Source organism: Eschrichtius robustus, chromosome 4, assembly GCF_028021215.1.
Source record: "Eschrichtius robustus isolate mEscRob2 chromosome 4, mEscRob2.pri, whole genome shotgun sequence".
NCBI lineage: Eukaryota > Metazoa > Chordata > Mammalia > Artiodactyla > Eschrichtiidae > Eschrichtius > Eschrichtius robustus.
Window position 1 is genome coordinate 80,309,912 of NC_090827.1, and position 15,356 is coordinate 80,325,267.

A 15,356-nucleotide genomic window follows, 5' to 3' on the forward strand; every position below is an offset into this window, starting at 1 on the left:
CATATGGAATTAAAAAAAAAAAAAGGTTCTGAAGAACCTAGGGGCAGGACAGGAATATAATACGCAGACATAGAGAATGGACTTGAGGACACGGGGAGGGGGAAGGGTAAGCTGGGACGAAGTGAGAGAATGACATGGACACATATACACTACCAAATGTAAAATAAATAGCTAGTGGGAAGCAGCCGCATAGCAAAGGGAGATCAGCTAGGTTCTTTGTGTCCACCTAGAGGGGTGGGATAGGGAGTGTGGAAGGGAGACGCAAGAGGGAGGGGATATGGGGATGTATGTATACGTATAGCTGATTCACTTTGTTATACAGCAGAAACTAACACATCATTGTAAAGTAATTATACTCCAATAAAGATGTTAAAAAAAAATGTTTCATATGGTAAGAAAAGGATTGTCTAATGAGAACGTACTGTATAGCTCAGGGAACTCAGTGCTCTGTGCTGACCTAAATGGGAAGGAAATCCAAAAAAGAGGGACTATATGTATACATACAGCTGATTTACTTTGCTGTACAGTAGAAACTAACACAACATTGTAAAGCAGCTATACTCCAATAAAAATTAATTAAAAAAAAAAAAAAGGATTGTCACGACAGAAAGGCCAGCAATGGTTCCTTAAGAAATTTCCTAGGAGCGTGAATTACCTGAATGGTGGGATTTACAACCATCATGGCCATGATAGTTGGGGGCTCAGCCTTAGCCTTACAGGCTCTAAAAACCAATGTTGTTAACATTCAAAGAATCCACCCATTTCTTATGACTGGGCTTACATTACCTAAACTCATAGTAATGATATAAGAACCATAAAGGCAATTTATTAGTTTATAATGAGAACTATAATCATCATAAGAATTGGAATGTATGGGACTTCCCTGGTGGCGCAGTGGTTAAGAATCCACCTGCCAATGCAGTGGACACTGGTTCGAGCCCTGGTCCGGGAAGATCCCACGTGCTGCAGAGCAACTAAGCCCGTGTGCCACAACTACTGAGTCTGCACTCTAGAGCCCACGAGCCACAACTACTGAGCCCACATGCCACAACTACTGAAGTCCGTGCGCCTAGAGCCCGTGCTCCACAGCAAGAGCAGCCACCACAATGAGAAGCCCGCACACCGCAAGGAAGAGTAGTTGCTCGCCGCAACTAGAGAAAGCCCACATGAAGCAACGAAGACCCAATGCAGCCAAAAATAAAATAAATTTATTTTTAAAAAAAGAAAAAAAAAAGAATTGGAACATATTAGTCTGTATAATCATGCATCCCTGCAGGTAGACCCTCATAAGAAGCTATGTCAATAAGAAGGTTACTTGCTGAACAGGGATTGGAGACACATTACAACATAATGATTAAGACTCAGACAGACTTGACTTCAGATCCTGAGTCTGCCAGTGACTAGCTCTGTGACCTTGTGCAAGTTACTTAAGCTCTGAATGCCTTAATTTCCTCATTTTTAAAATGGGGATAATAATGGTTCATACCTGTAGAAGATGTCTTTTGTGATATCTTCACAGGTCACACTGGCTCACTTCCTCTAAGAATAACCACCTTCCCTCCCTCCCTCCTTCCATAAATGTGGGCCTCTCGTATCTATGTTTTACAGTATGATCTTGTACCACTGTTCATCGGGAAATGAATGAAGGGGACTCCTCATTTAGGTGTGGCTAATCAGATTTTTTCTCTCAGGAACTTGCAATTTAGACCCAGAGATTCTATCCAGTCTGGTCTATTTTCTTGAACGAAGTAATGTAAACTTGGGACCGCAGGCTGCCTATCCATGTGCTGCCAGAGCTAGTTGAGGCTGGCCTGCAGAGAAAGGGAGAGGGGAATAAAGCAGACTTGCCAAGAAAAGAAGAAACTAGGGCCATAGACACCAGAGAGAGAGCCTGGGGCAGTGCCTGCCGGCTCCCTGTTCCAGGTCCTTCAGAGGTTCAGTGGCTTTACCTTTTATGGAGACATCCCTGTGTTCTGTCATAAAGCTCCTCTTCTTGCTTAAGCTAGTTAGGGTTGTTTCTGCCATTTGCAACAAAAGGACCTTGACCAGTAAAGCACTATGTCGTATTTTTAAGATGTCAGTAGGTTAAGACATGTAGAGGCTTCCCTGGTGTTCCAGTGGTTAATACTCCGTGCTTCTAATGGTTGGGGGGAGGGGCCTGTCCCTGGTTGAGGAAGTTCTGCATGCCGCAATGCACGGCCAAAAAAAAAACCACGTAGAGCACCCATAATAATAGTGTTCCTGCCACTGGGATTGACAAATTGATTCCTTCAATCATGGCATCCGCCCTCCATAAGGGCTTGGATGAAGGTGGCTTCAGTTTTCTGTGACTCTCCTATTTCTCTGCCTTCATGGATAACCATCCCCATTCTGATGGACTCTTGTCTTTTTTTTTAGATATGATGGCATATTTTATCCTTTTCAGACAAGTCTGGTAGGGTTGGGAGCCATTCTCTTTATGGTGACTTTGGATTTCTCCTCTCTGATTCATGATGTGTTGGTTTTCCAATGAATTTCAAGAGGACCTTTAGACTCCCCTCATCTCCAAATTCCTTAAGGACACTTCAATGCCGTCTCCAAACACTGACAATAGTTTGTGGCCCACTTGACTTGTCTGTTGATGGGTACTGAATAAGCTGAGAGGTCCTAACCACCCTGTTGGCTGGCTCATTTTCTCCCTGTTCAGATTCATTTGCAGGTTTCTTAGGGCAGTTCATAGGGGCTGCAGCCAGGCTTCTCTAGCTCAGTTGTTCTCAATGCCTTCGTGATTAAATACTCCTCTCTTGATTTCTCTGTTAACCTTCTTGGACCCTGCTCTTCTGAGACCTTTCTCTGTGATGTACGCAAGGGCAAGGAAGGAATCTGGGGAATAGCATATAAACCAATTTGATCAAAGATTATTGAATAGTGGGAGATGGCGCTAGAAAAATACATTGGGGTCTGTAATGGGATTGCCATTAGAAACAACAGCCTGGATTCTCTGAGGTTGGCAGAATCTCCATGTTAGGAAAGGAATGAACTTGAAGGCCAGGTGCTTTCTCTCTGGCCTTCACTTGACAATGACTGCTGACTCCCTTATGCTGATGGGGGGAAGAGCTCTCCCATTAGCACTGCCACTTCAGACTTGCTACTGCCACCATTTTTACTGCTTTTGCTGAAAATTCTTCAGTCACAATTTCTCCAGTGTGAAGGACACTTTTGATGTCAGTACCATTTGGAGGCTAGAACAAACTGTTTTCTTACTTGCATGAAAATTACCAGGCTGACATCGTACAGACTGAAAATGTTCACATAACAGGACTTCTATAAATAGATCCAAAATACTAAATTGCGTGGAGTGAGATTTCACAACAGCCATCAGATATCTACATATGGTTTGTAAAACTCGTCTTATGGAAAATGTGACCTGCTAAAGTACTGGCCCATGGAAAGTTGAGGATTTTCTTGAAGGGAAAATACCCACACAGATAAGATTTACATTGCTTCATTGATTGAGTGAAACATCATAATTCCCTAAAGGTAAGATGTCTCTTTGAAGGACAATTTAGAATATTGTTTGGTTATTATGGACTTTTTCTGTGTTAAAAGAGTAATTTACTGAAATAAGATCTTTTTTTTCAGTAGATTTGTAAAAATATTTGCTATGTTGGTACTTTTATTATATGTAGAAGATAAGCACTTTCTGTTGTGGTAAACATCCTGAAAAAATGACAAATCAATTACATATTGTTTTGCTGCTTGAATTTGAGCCTCTGCTTCTCTGTTATCGTATTACCAGTGTGGCTACTATATTACTAATCTGCTTGTCCTTTACATAATTAATAATTAATATATTCTATGTCAGTTGTTAATACACTAACATTCAGGTCAAATTAATACTTACAGAAAAGTAGTAAAACATGAATACTTTTATTTGGATACTTCAAACAAAAAAAAAGACACTAGTCAATAGATGACTAAATATCAAGATAATTGTGGCAAAGCTATTTTTAAATGTATCAGTATGATTGACCAAATTCCCTGTTTCATTTTGCTATAGATGACCTCATAGGAATATGTATTCATCAACCTTTGTATTTTTATTATTATTTCAATTGGCTAGCAGGATTACTAATATCTGTGTATCTTTATGTGGCTTTTGCAGTATCTAGGAACCACCTGGAAAATAGGGAAGTAAAGCTAAATTTAGAAGATAAACCTTGGAAAAGATAATGGAATAGGGCCTGAACCGAGGCTATGGTTCCACAGAACCCACTTTTTTCATATCTTTCTGCCTCCTCTTTTCCCCTCACTCTTTCCTGAGAGTTTACCTGATAGTACATTTCATTCTTTTTTTTTTTTTAAATCAGGCAGTGCTTCCAGCTATAGCAAATTGTAGTATGTGTACCAAAACCTTCTCTCTTTACCTTGGAAAAAGCAATCAGCTTTAATTTTGAATCAGATTTAAAGGCAGAACAGAGGGGGAAGAAAAAGTTTTTTTCTGGAATCCATTATGGAATCCAAAGTGCTGCCCATTAGGTTTTTCCTGAACTTTTGATGTACTAAGTTACAATAGTGAAAAACAGTTGAGCTTTCCCAAGAAAATGATGATGTAATTGGTAAAAGTGGGCCCCACTGGATGCAACCAAAAGAAATATCCTTCTTTTTCCTGAATGCTGGCAAAAAATGATATTGCAAAAACTTAAGAAAAAGTGATTATTGTCTTAAATGCTGGCAGGAGAATTCTTCTTAGGGAGAATTTCAAACTGTCTTTGTTTTGGAAGAATGCCTCAGTAAGTGAGATCCTGCGGTCTTGGTCATCAGCTGGTGACAAAGCTTTAGAGTGGAGTCAAAACTGCTTTGTTTGGGAATTTGCTCGTTAGGAGGAGAGAAATTCTTGGCTACTGAGAGAATGTCGAGAAGATAGGGGAGGGAAAACGGCTGGTTAAGAGGGTGAATATGACCCAGGGATCATGGCAGAGGGCTATGAAAAACCACTGGTGGTAGGTGGCTGAAAGGAGTCTAAACAAGCGAGTATAATAAAATACTACTTTGAACTGTTTGCAAGGCTGTGCCTGATGGGACTGCTCCCATCAACTCCCAGGTCTCCTGTGAAATCTACCACTCTCACAATGTTTCCATACTCCGTTTGTTTTCTTGATAGTGGAAGAGCTCAAAAGTGAGTCTTCCAGGTGGAAGAATGAGCCTGGAGGCAAAAGTGGTAACACAATCCTCCATCCCATACCCCTGCCCTGGTAATTCACAATGTCCTTGGGAAGGCTTTTGGATGAAGAAAAGGTTTTCAGGCTGATTTTCTAAGTCTTTAGGAGCCAGGTGTCTCCAGCTGACATCTTGGTTTTATGGGAGGGAATGTATTTGTTTCCTTAGTATAGGTTTGGGAGATAAAATACAGGATGCCCAGTTAAATTTGAATTTTAGATAAACAGGGAGGGCTTTTTTTAGTGTAAGTATGTACCAAACATTGCATTGGGTATATTTCTGTAGCAATGAGTACTCTTACAAGGGCTTCCACAGACACCCAAGGCAGTCACCTTGCTGAATTTGGGACTCATTCCCAGTACAACACAATACTACCTCTTGGGGAAGAGGCTAGGGTCTGAGCCAAGGCTATGGTCCCATAGAACACACTTATTTGTTTCTTTCTGCCCCTCTTTCCTCCTCACTCTTACATTTCTCCTACAGTTCCTTCCCATGATTTGTATACTCAACTGGGGCTGCAGCAAGGGAAGAAATTGATAGGCAGCCCATGGTTAAGTTTCCTCCTCCATAAAGGGAAGATAATAATGCCTACTTATGGGGTTGTTAAATTCAATCTGTTAATACAGTAAGTCCCCTACATACAAACGAGTTCCGTTCTCAGGGTGACTTTGTAAGCCCAATTTGTTCATAAGTCCAACAAAGTTAGCCTAGGTACCCAACTAACACAACTGGCTATATAGTACTGTACTGTAATAGGTTTATAATATTTTTCATACAAATAATACATAAAAAATAAACAAACACAAAAAATAAAGAAAACGGGGGACTTCCCTGGCAGTCCAGTGGTTAAGAATCCACCCTTCCAATGCAGGGGGAGCGGGTCCGATCCCTGGTCGGGGAACGAGATCCCACATGCCGGGCGGCGCGACCAAAAAATTTAAAAAGAAATAAAACATTTTTAATCTTACACTACAGTACCTTGAAAAGTACAGTAGTACAGTACAATACTTGGCATACAGGGACTGGCATCGAGTGAAGAGGCAAGAAGAATTATTGACTGGAGGAGGGAGAGGAGGCGGGAGATGGTAGAGCTGAAGGATCGTCAGCAATAGGAGATGGAGGGCAAGCTTCAACTTCACTCACGCCTGACGTTGATGGCACAGGTTCTGGTTCCTTGCTGGATTCATTCTATCTACCCTCTTGAAAAAACAATCCCGTGATGTCTGGGTAGTAGCTCTTTTTTTCTCGTCATAGATGACACGGTAGCACTGGATTGCATTCTGAACGGCTGCTGCAACCTTCCTGTACCGTTCTACGTTTGGGTCCTGTGCCTCAAAAACTAACAGTGCCTCCTCAAATAAAGAAAATCCCCTTGTCATTTCCTGAGTTGTGAATCTCTTTGTTGCTTCAGTCACTTCTTTCTCTTGTCTCTCTTCGTCCATTCTCTGGGCCTCCACTTCCATCAAGTCTTCATCAGTAAGCTCCTCGTGTTGCACAGCAAGGAGTTTAATGAAGTCGTCCTCTTGCAGATCTAGCTTGAAATAAAGATACTGTACTACTGTACTCTCTACAGTACTGTACAGTAAAGTACACAAAAGCACAACCAGTTGTAGGGGATGCATGCACGTGACAATGTGCGCCAGACACGTGAACTAACAAGTGATTGGACATGTGGATGCACGTTCGCATCTTTGAAAGTTCGCAACTTGAAGGTTTGTATGTAGGGGACCTATGTACATGAAAGTATTAAGAACATACTGTAGCTAGTGGGAAGCAGCCACATAACACAGGGAGATCAGCTCGGTGCTTTGTGACCACCTGGGGGGTGGGATAGGGAGAGTGGGGCGGAGACGCGGGAGGGAGGAGACATGGGGATGTATGTGTGTGTGTGGCTGATTCACTTTGTTGTACAGCGGAGGCTGGCACACCGTTGTAGAGCAATTGTACTCTAATAAAGATGTTAAAAAAATAAAGCTTAAAAAAAAATAAATAAAGCTTATGGACTTACAATATGAAAATAAATAAATAAATAAATGTTATCTGAACTGTCAAAAAAAAAAAGTACATACTGGCTATTACTATTTTACTAGGTAAAATAGTAGTGTTTGACTCTAGGGCCTAGAGTCTAGGGTCTAGAAGCCTTTGACTATTGTAGTCACCATGGCTTTCCCTCATTAATTATTCTCCACACTATAACGAGTGATCTTTTAAAAATGCAAATCTGACCATGTCATGGTTTTGACATAAAGCCTTCAAGGTTTTCTAGGACTTTGAATAAAGACCTACTAGGCCCTGAATGCTTTTTCTTTTAAAAACTATTTTGCCAATTTAACACCCTGTCTCTCTTCCTTTCACTTTGTATTTTCTAGGCACACAGATTTTTGAGTGCCATTAAGGTGCCCTACATGATGTGCCTTCTGCCTGAAATATTTCCCTTCTCCCCACTCCACTTCACCATGTCAGTTCATACTCATTTCCCAGTCCTTGTCAAAAGTGAAGCCTTCTCTGACCTCCTAGTCTAGATTACAGGTCACAGTTTAGAGCACCCTGTACTTTTCCTTCATAACCACTAATTACAGTTTCTAACTATATATTTGTATGGTTATTATATCATAAGCTCCATGAGGACAGGGACAATGTCCATCTTGTTAGCCATTATAGTCCCCAGGTCCAGCATAGTACTGAACACATACTAGGTACTCAACCAAAAAATATATTTTTTAATGAATTAAGGTTATATTAGACCAGCAGTCAGCACTATTGCCCATAAGCAGATCTGGCCCACTACCTCTTTTTTTTTTTTTTTTTAATAAATTTATTTATTTATTTTTGGCTGCGTTACGTCTTCGTTGCTGCGCACGGGCTTTCTGTAGTTGCAGTGAGCAGGGGCTACTGTTCGTTGCTGTGTGCGGGCGTCTCATTGCGGTGGCTTCTCTTGTTGCCGAGCACAGGCTCTAGGCACGTGGGTTTCAGTTGTGGCACATGCGCTCAGTAGTTGTGGCACATGGGCTTAGTTGCTCCGCGGAATGTGGGATCTTCCCGGACCAGGGCTCGAACCTGTGTTCCCTGCATTGGCAGGCGGATTCCTAACCACTGTGCCACCAGGGAAGTCCCCCTCTACCTCTTTTTACATGGTTTGCAAGCCAAGAATGGTTTTTATACTTTTAAATGATTAGGACAAAATAAAAAGAAGAATGATATATCGACACATGAAAATTAAATAAAATTCCATTTCAGTGTCCATAAATAAAGTTTTATTGAAACATAGCTCTGCATACTCGTTTATGTATTCTCTATGGCCACTTTTGTGCTACAGAAGAGTTGAGTAGTTGTGACAGAGCCCATAGGGCCGCAAAGCCAAAAATATTTATTATCTGGTCCTTTACAGAAACACTTAGCTGACCCTTTTAAACAATAGTAATTCTGGGCTCTGGGGCACTTTGTGTTCAAAAGCACCTGCAGGTGGCTTTTCTCAATTGTTAACAGTTTGCCTCTGTTGCTGAAACAAGTGATCTATTTATTTTGCTTAGTTGGAAGGATTAATTAAGGAGACTTTCCTTTGTCCTTTGTTTTTCTGCTTTTCTATCAACAGACAGAAGCCCCCAAAGGCGGTCAGTCATATGGTAAACTCCTTTTGCCAGTGGTATGATGGCGTAACTAATTTTCCCCCCCAATCAGATTTCCCGGTTTTTCAGATAATTTACGAATTCCTTTCCCAAATGAGATAATGAGTTGATAGGTGGTAACAATGAATTTAAATAGAGTGCCTACGTTTTCCCATCAACTTTCCTGCAACTCATAAACTGGGAATGGATTAAAAAATGTTTTCTGTTTTCTTATAAATGGACTATATCCCTTTCCAGTTACAAATTCATACTTACCAGAGCAACACTTTAAAATACACATTAAAATCTAACAAGGTTTTAAGATAGTTTCAAAGTGATTTCACCATAGTACTGGATAACTGTCCCAAGAGGGACAGATGAACTGTTCATTCCTTTAAATAATTAAATTAAAAAATCTAATCTGAAAAGTAACCACTGTTTATGCTCGTGGCTGCTGAATTTAAAGATATTTTTAGTGACAGAGTAGACAAAGAGGATTGTAGTGAATATAGGTGTTTTTTTTTTTGTTGCACCAGGCAGCTTTTGGGATCTTAGTTCCCTGACCAGGGATGGAACCTGGGCCCTGGCAGTGAAAGCAAGGAGTCCTAACCACTGGACCGCCAGGGAATTCCCTAGGTGTCTTTCTTTATATCATGCCTTTTACTTCTGAGAAGTTTTTTGTGATCGGAAATAGATCTCATTTGAATAATATTCTAAAAATTCTCTCAGAGTAAATCACTTATAAAGTCAGTATTTAATCCTTGATTTATCTCTTCTTTAAATTCATATTTTCATACAATGGATCTATTTAGAATGGAAGTCCCCTTGTAATGATAAAAGGAAAGAAAAATGACAGAATGCTAACATACCAGCAGTAAAATATTTTAGATAAAGTTAAGATCTTATTGATAAAAGTATCACAATTATGAAGCTCCTAAATGATCTAAAATAGGTATAGAATTTGAATGCAAAATAAATATAATATTTTATTAATGGAAGATGATCTAATATACATTATCATATATTCCGTGAAACAACAAATCAATTATTTGACCCAGTTTAGAAGGTGGTATTTCTAGACCTTTACCGTGGCATCAGATTTCTTCTACAAGTTGCTTAGCCATTATGAGCCATCCCATCATAAAGAATTTATATCTGATTGGGTTGCATGATTTAAAAAAGCACTTTTATATATAAATAAACAAATATATTTAAATATATATATTTGAATTACTCTAACACAAACATTTCTCCATGTGCTGTAGTAGGCTCATATTAGCATTACAATAACTGTGACGCAGGATAGATACTATGATATTCATTGATGGTTATTGGGCACTTAACCTAAATTTTTGGAAGCTCAGAAAATATGTTATATGGGTCAAAAATTTTTTAAAAGAGCACTTGAATTTTTATTGTTTGACTCATTGACAAACAAGGGGGAACTTTCTAAGGACTAAACAATGGTTCTTAAAGAGTTGTAAGTTTCCCAAAAAGGAAAGGAGGGAAACTCTGTAAGATATGGTAGATGCAAAAGGGAATTCAGGAAGCATTTTGCAAGGGCCTCCAGTAACAATGGGAGTTTCTCTACAAATATCCTGGCAGGAAGCTAGCAAGTCAATTAGTGATGATGCTCTAACATTGACTCATGGGTAGAGTGGAAATTAACAAAAAGTCAAATAGTTTCTCCTCCCGTCCATAAACATTATGGAGGGAAAAAAATCTTAGGAATATTTTCATTTTTAAGCCATCTTTTAAAATAGATGAAAAAGAGCATCAGATCAAGTACTGTGAAATGCAGTGAGTATTCTGGACCCAACTGGATGTTTGTACAAGTTCTTTTTATATATTTATTTATTTATTTATTTATTTATTTATTTATTTGGTTTCATCGGGTCTTAGTTGCGGCACTTGGGCTCCTTAGTTGGGGCATGGGAACTGTTAGTTGCGACATGTATGTGGGATCAAGTTCCCTGACCAGGGATCGAACCTGGGCCCTCTGCATTGGGAGTGCAGAGTCTTATCCACTGCGCCACCAGGGAAGTCCCCTGTACAAGTTCTTTATAATGTCAAATTTATTCAGAGGACTTTCATTCTGAAGTTATAACCCTCCCAAACAATTTTTGGTTTTCAGGTATTCTTGTTTTATGAAACAACCTTCCCAATTTTGGGTTTTAAAATATTCTTATTTTATGAAATAATGGGGAGAATAGATAGCGATTTATTTATATTTATTTTTATACCTTTGCTTCGCAAAATAAAAAAGTTGTTAAACCTATATCAGTTCCCAAAAATTCCTTGCAAATTTTACTGGTCCATGAAATAAAAAAGCCTGGGAACCAGTAATCTAGACTAATTGATGAGATAGATTTACAGTAAAATATTAAGTAATTAGAATATTCCTAGAATAGTGTTCTGGTTAATTAGATTTTCACATTGTAGGTTAACCTTTTTGTCTCATCCTTGCTCAGTCAATTTGACATGCATTTATTGAAAGCCTTCAGTTATGTCAGGCATCATTCTAATCAGAATAATATATATATATATATATATATATATATATATATATATAGTAGAAAAATAATTAAATTAGGGAAGGGGGTGCAATCAGAGAAAGCTTCACAAAAAAGGTAAAGCTTCTTTTGGGTTTGGATGGACAGATGGAAGCATCCTCCAGGTGAGCATGGAGGGGAAAGCTATTCTACAAAAAGGGACCCACATGCCCCAAAGCACTGAGGCTTGAAAGAACAGAATCTTTGATATCTAAAGAGCAGCCATTTCAAGTGTCAAATGAAGGAGTGGCCAGAGAATAAATCTGAGAGGTAGCCTGGAGTCAGATTATAAAGTGATTTGTATGTTTTGCTTAGATGCTTGGACTATATTCAATATGTGCTTGGAGAATCTTCAAAGGGTTTTAAGTAGGAGAGAATTGGAAATCTTTAAAAAAATATATTAGTATCTTTTTTTTTTCTGCCTAAGTAGAATATACTGAACATAATTGAACCTTTTACTGATAACTGAAGATCTTTCAGTGATCTTCTCAATGAACATCAGTTCTCATTTTATAAAGGAACACATGGAAATATAGAAGGTGTAGGACTTCCTCCTCTTTAGAGACCCAGGAAATATTTTTTGAAGTTTTCTTTATAAAACAAATTACTATGAATGTATTTTGTCTTAATTTGTCTCATTCTTGTTAATGCTTATAAAGGTCTGGGGAAAGATTTTGGTTGACAGCTTTTACTGACTGGATTTTTTCTTAATTTTACTATGGAAAATCACTGATTAATAGATGGTATCCACCTACATGCTGAGTGAGGGGTAAAATTGTGCCAGTTATGGGTAGAATTTGGAGAGTCATATTCATCAATTTACCCCCTATTGTTTACTCAACACATAATAGTTACTATATAAACCTATGGTGAACTGAAAAGAATTTGCAATATACATGGTAACATTTTTTTCTGAGGAAAACTGAATTACTGGCTTAACTGGTAGTTCTTTGATATGGCTTACCTGGTAGTTCTTTGATATGGCTTACCTTTATATATAAACAAAGGGAGAATAAGTGATCATAATGTGTGAAATTTCACCTTTAAAAGAGTTTAACAAAGATCTATATACAAGGATGTTGAAAAGCTTTAGTCATACTGGCACATTGGGGGAATATTTCTTTTTAAAGAATGGGGATCTGGCTTAGAGATATAAAACAAAGGTAGGAGACATAAAGTCCCTCTGAAGGGAAAAGTGCAAATTGTCAATTTCTCCAGGGTTAGAACTGCAGCTGTGTTCAATAATACTGAACATTCTTAAGAATGACCTGCATATCCATGCTTGCAGATTTCCTAAATTCTTCCTCAATGTGAAATACCAATAGCAGTATTAGTACCAGGAGTCTGGGTGTATGGGCTAAAAAGTAATAAGTAATCCTATAGTGGGCAAGTATGAAATAGAGAAAAAAATAATATAAATTATATTTGTAAGGTGATGATCTCAACGTGGTTGGTTGGGTGTGACAAAGAGAATCTAGAGGTTACTGTAGACAGCCTTCTGGAGTTATGAGCCCAATGTGCTAGTGTAACAAAATAATCTTGGCCTTATAAAGCAAGTGATTTACAAAGAACTTGAAAACATTGCCTAGATCTTGATTTTTAAAAAATACCATGAAGGCCATATAAATATAATCCAGATATTTCCTTATCTCCTACTAGAAACACCTAAACCACCTACAACGTTTCCCTTTTCTCACTCTTCCATATTTATAGGTATCCCCAGGAGATTTTCCCCCTGAACTCAAGGAAAAGTCCTATCGACTACCGATGTTTATTCCCCCTTTTCTGGTATAAATCCCTTCCAGGGTACTGCTGAGCGCTGCCACTATCTTGACATCATTGGTTTCCACTGGGCTCTCACTGCAAATGCACTAAACATCCTGAGGTCCAAAGTCTCTCGAAGTTCATTGGCAAAGAGGGGCAGAACATTTAACCATTTACCCCTAACATTCACAGATGGGTACCAAAGCACTTGAGTACCCAATTTTGTAGGTACGACACTTTCGGTTCTTGCAGTTCCCATGGGAAACTGGGGAACTCCTAACGCAGACCACACCAGGCTGCAGCAGAATTCCTCCTCTTTTCATGCGTGAGGTTTCGCGGCAGGGTTAAGCTTCCGGTGCCAGACTGCCCCATTCTCTCAAGAAATAGCCTTCTGGTGCCCGCTTGGGCTCAACCTGGGCTCCCCCCTGGCACAGTTCTAGCAAGGGGGATGGATTTCTTCAACTTTGCAGGCTGGCATGGTGGGTGGGCATCTATTCAATCTTTTCAGAAGAGTAACTTAGCTCTCGTGACAAACCCCGAGATAACAACAGAGGACGTGAACTAAACAGAACTTTTAATGGAAGCGATTTAAAGGGTTTTTTTAAATGAATGCGGGACAAACAAGGACACCTCTAGGTTTGCAGATACTTTTATTAAAGCTCTCTGGAGTAGCGAAATGCCAGTGGGATCGTCAGTAGGAGTAGAGTGGACGGTGAGTGAAAATTTGTTGAGTACATCTCAGAAGTTAGTACTAGAATTTCAGGTATTCTAACTCATTCTAACCACTCCATTCAGTAGACCGAAGGATGAGATTCCGCAGTATCCCAGCTCCAGTTCCCGATATATTACTCATCTGGAGAAGATTTTGAAATTTTCTCTTCTCCCTTTCCGTCTTTCTCCAATACAGGCTGTGAGTTTGTCTACCACCCCTACCAATATTTAAAGGGAAAGGCGCTTAGAACAAGGCAAAGTGGGGGGGAGGACTTTGCGGCTGTTTCTGAAACCCGTAAAGAGAGAGAGCGATAATGGGTAAGGGGCGTGCAGACTAACTCCTTCCTTGCCCAATCAGGTGCACAGGAAGATGTCCTTTTACCAATAAAAATAAAGTTCGCTTTCCGGAGGCGGGAGGGTGAGCCTTGACTGCCAGTTCTCCAAAGCAACGATAGAGTAGAAGACGGAGAATGATTAGAGGTAGGACCAACCCAGGAAAGGGGGCGGGGTGAAGGTGGGGGGTAACTCTGAGCGGCGGCTGGACTGGCGAGTGGGATGCGAGAACTGCTGTTCCTGTAGTAGTGTTTCTCGCCAATCAGGAAGGCTAGGGAGTGGGCGGGGCGGGGAAGAGGTGGGAAGAGCTCGCAGCACCGCCGGGCGCCCGTCGGGCTCTGGGGGGAGAGAGAGAGAAATCCGGTAAAAATCAGAGTCGGAGGGAGGTTTAACCACAGATCGGTTCCGATCGGATTATTCCTTAAAGGGGACGCGCCATTGTCAAGAGAACGGAGCCTGGGGCCCGAGGGCGGGGACCGGCGGCGCCTGAGGAGTGAGGCAGCTGCACTTGGACTGGGGACGGGTAGGTGTTGCCTGGGGAAAGGCGCTTCATTTCACTTTCTCTTCCAGCCCCAGGGGCAGGCGCCGGGATGCCCGCCGACTGGCGGCCACAGCCCTGGCGGGAGACGAGGTCGCCGGCCCTCGCTCGCTGCCTTTCTGATGGGAGTCGAGGTGGGGGCGGGCCAGGATGGCTGGCAAGCTGCGCCGCCCGGGCCAAGACTCATAACGGACACTTAGCCGCGGCGCAGCCCCCGCCTCAACCGAAAACCCGCTGGAGCGGCAGCGGGTCCTCGGGGAGCGCCGCGCGCCCCACTCCCCCGCGCGCCCGGCTCCCCCGCGCGCGCGCTGCTTCCTTGCGCGCCCCCTCTCCCTCGCGCGCCCCATTCCGCTCGCGCGCGCCGCGTCCTCGTGGACTCGCGGGAGCCGCCCCGCGGGGAGGAAGGCGGTGGCTGTGGTGGCGAGGCGGAGGGAGGTCGGCGGTCACTGCTTTACTGCCCCGGCTAGGAAGGCAGGGCTGAGGAGCAAACTTAGCGCGGCAGCTGGCGGCCCCAGGCGAGGAGGACGCTGGGGACCCGCTGAGCGCGCGGAGTCTCCAGCCCGGCCCAGCATTGTCCTGATTTTCCTTTGCTTTCGTCTCTCCGCCCACTGCTCGCGGTAGTGGGGAGGGGTGCGGGCGCGGGCGCCGTGCCCG

At 41.5% G+C, this 15,356-nt stretch overlaps 1 protein-coding gene across 4 annotated transcripts in view; it reads left to right on the forward strand.

Annotated features, from left to right (window-relative positions):
- The first annotated feature begins 14,461 nt into the window (after window positions 1-14,461).
- FRYL (FRY like transcription coactivator) overlaps window positions 14,462-15,356 on the forward strand; it is a 242,199-nt gene continuing 241,304 nt past the window's right edge. For all 4 annotated transcript variants that reach the window (XM_068542998.1, XM_068543001.1, XM_068542999.1 and 1 more), the window contains exon 1: window positions 14,462-14,687. The gene's annotated coding sequence lies outside the window, so the exon portion shown is untranslated. The remainder of the gene's footprint in view (window positions 14,688-15,356) is intronic.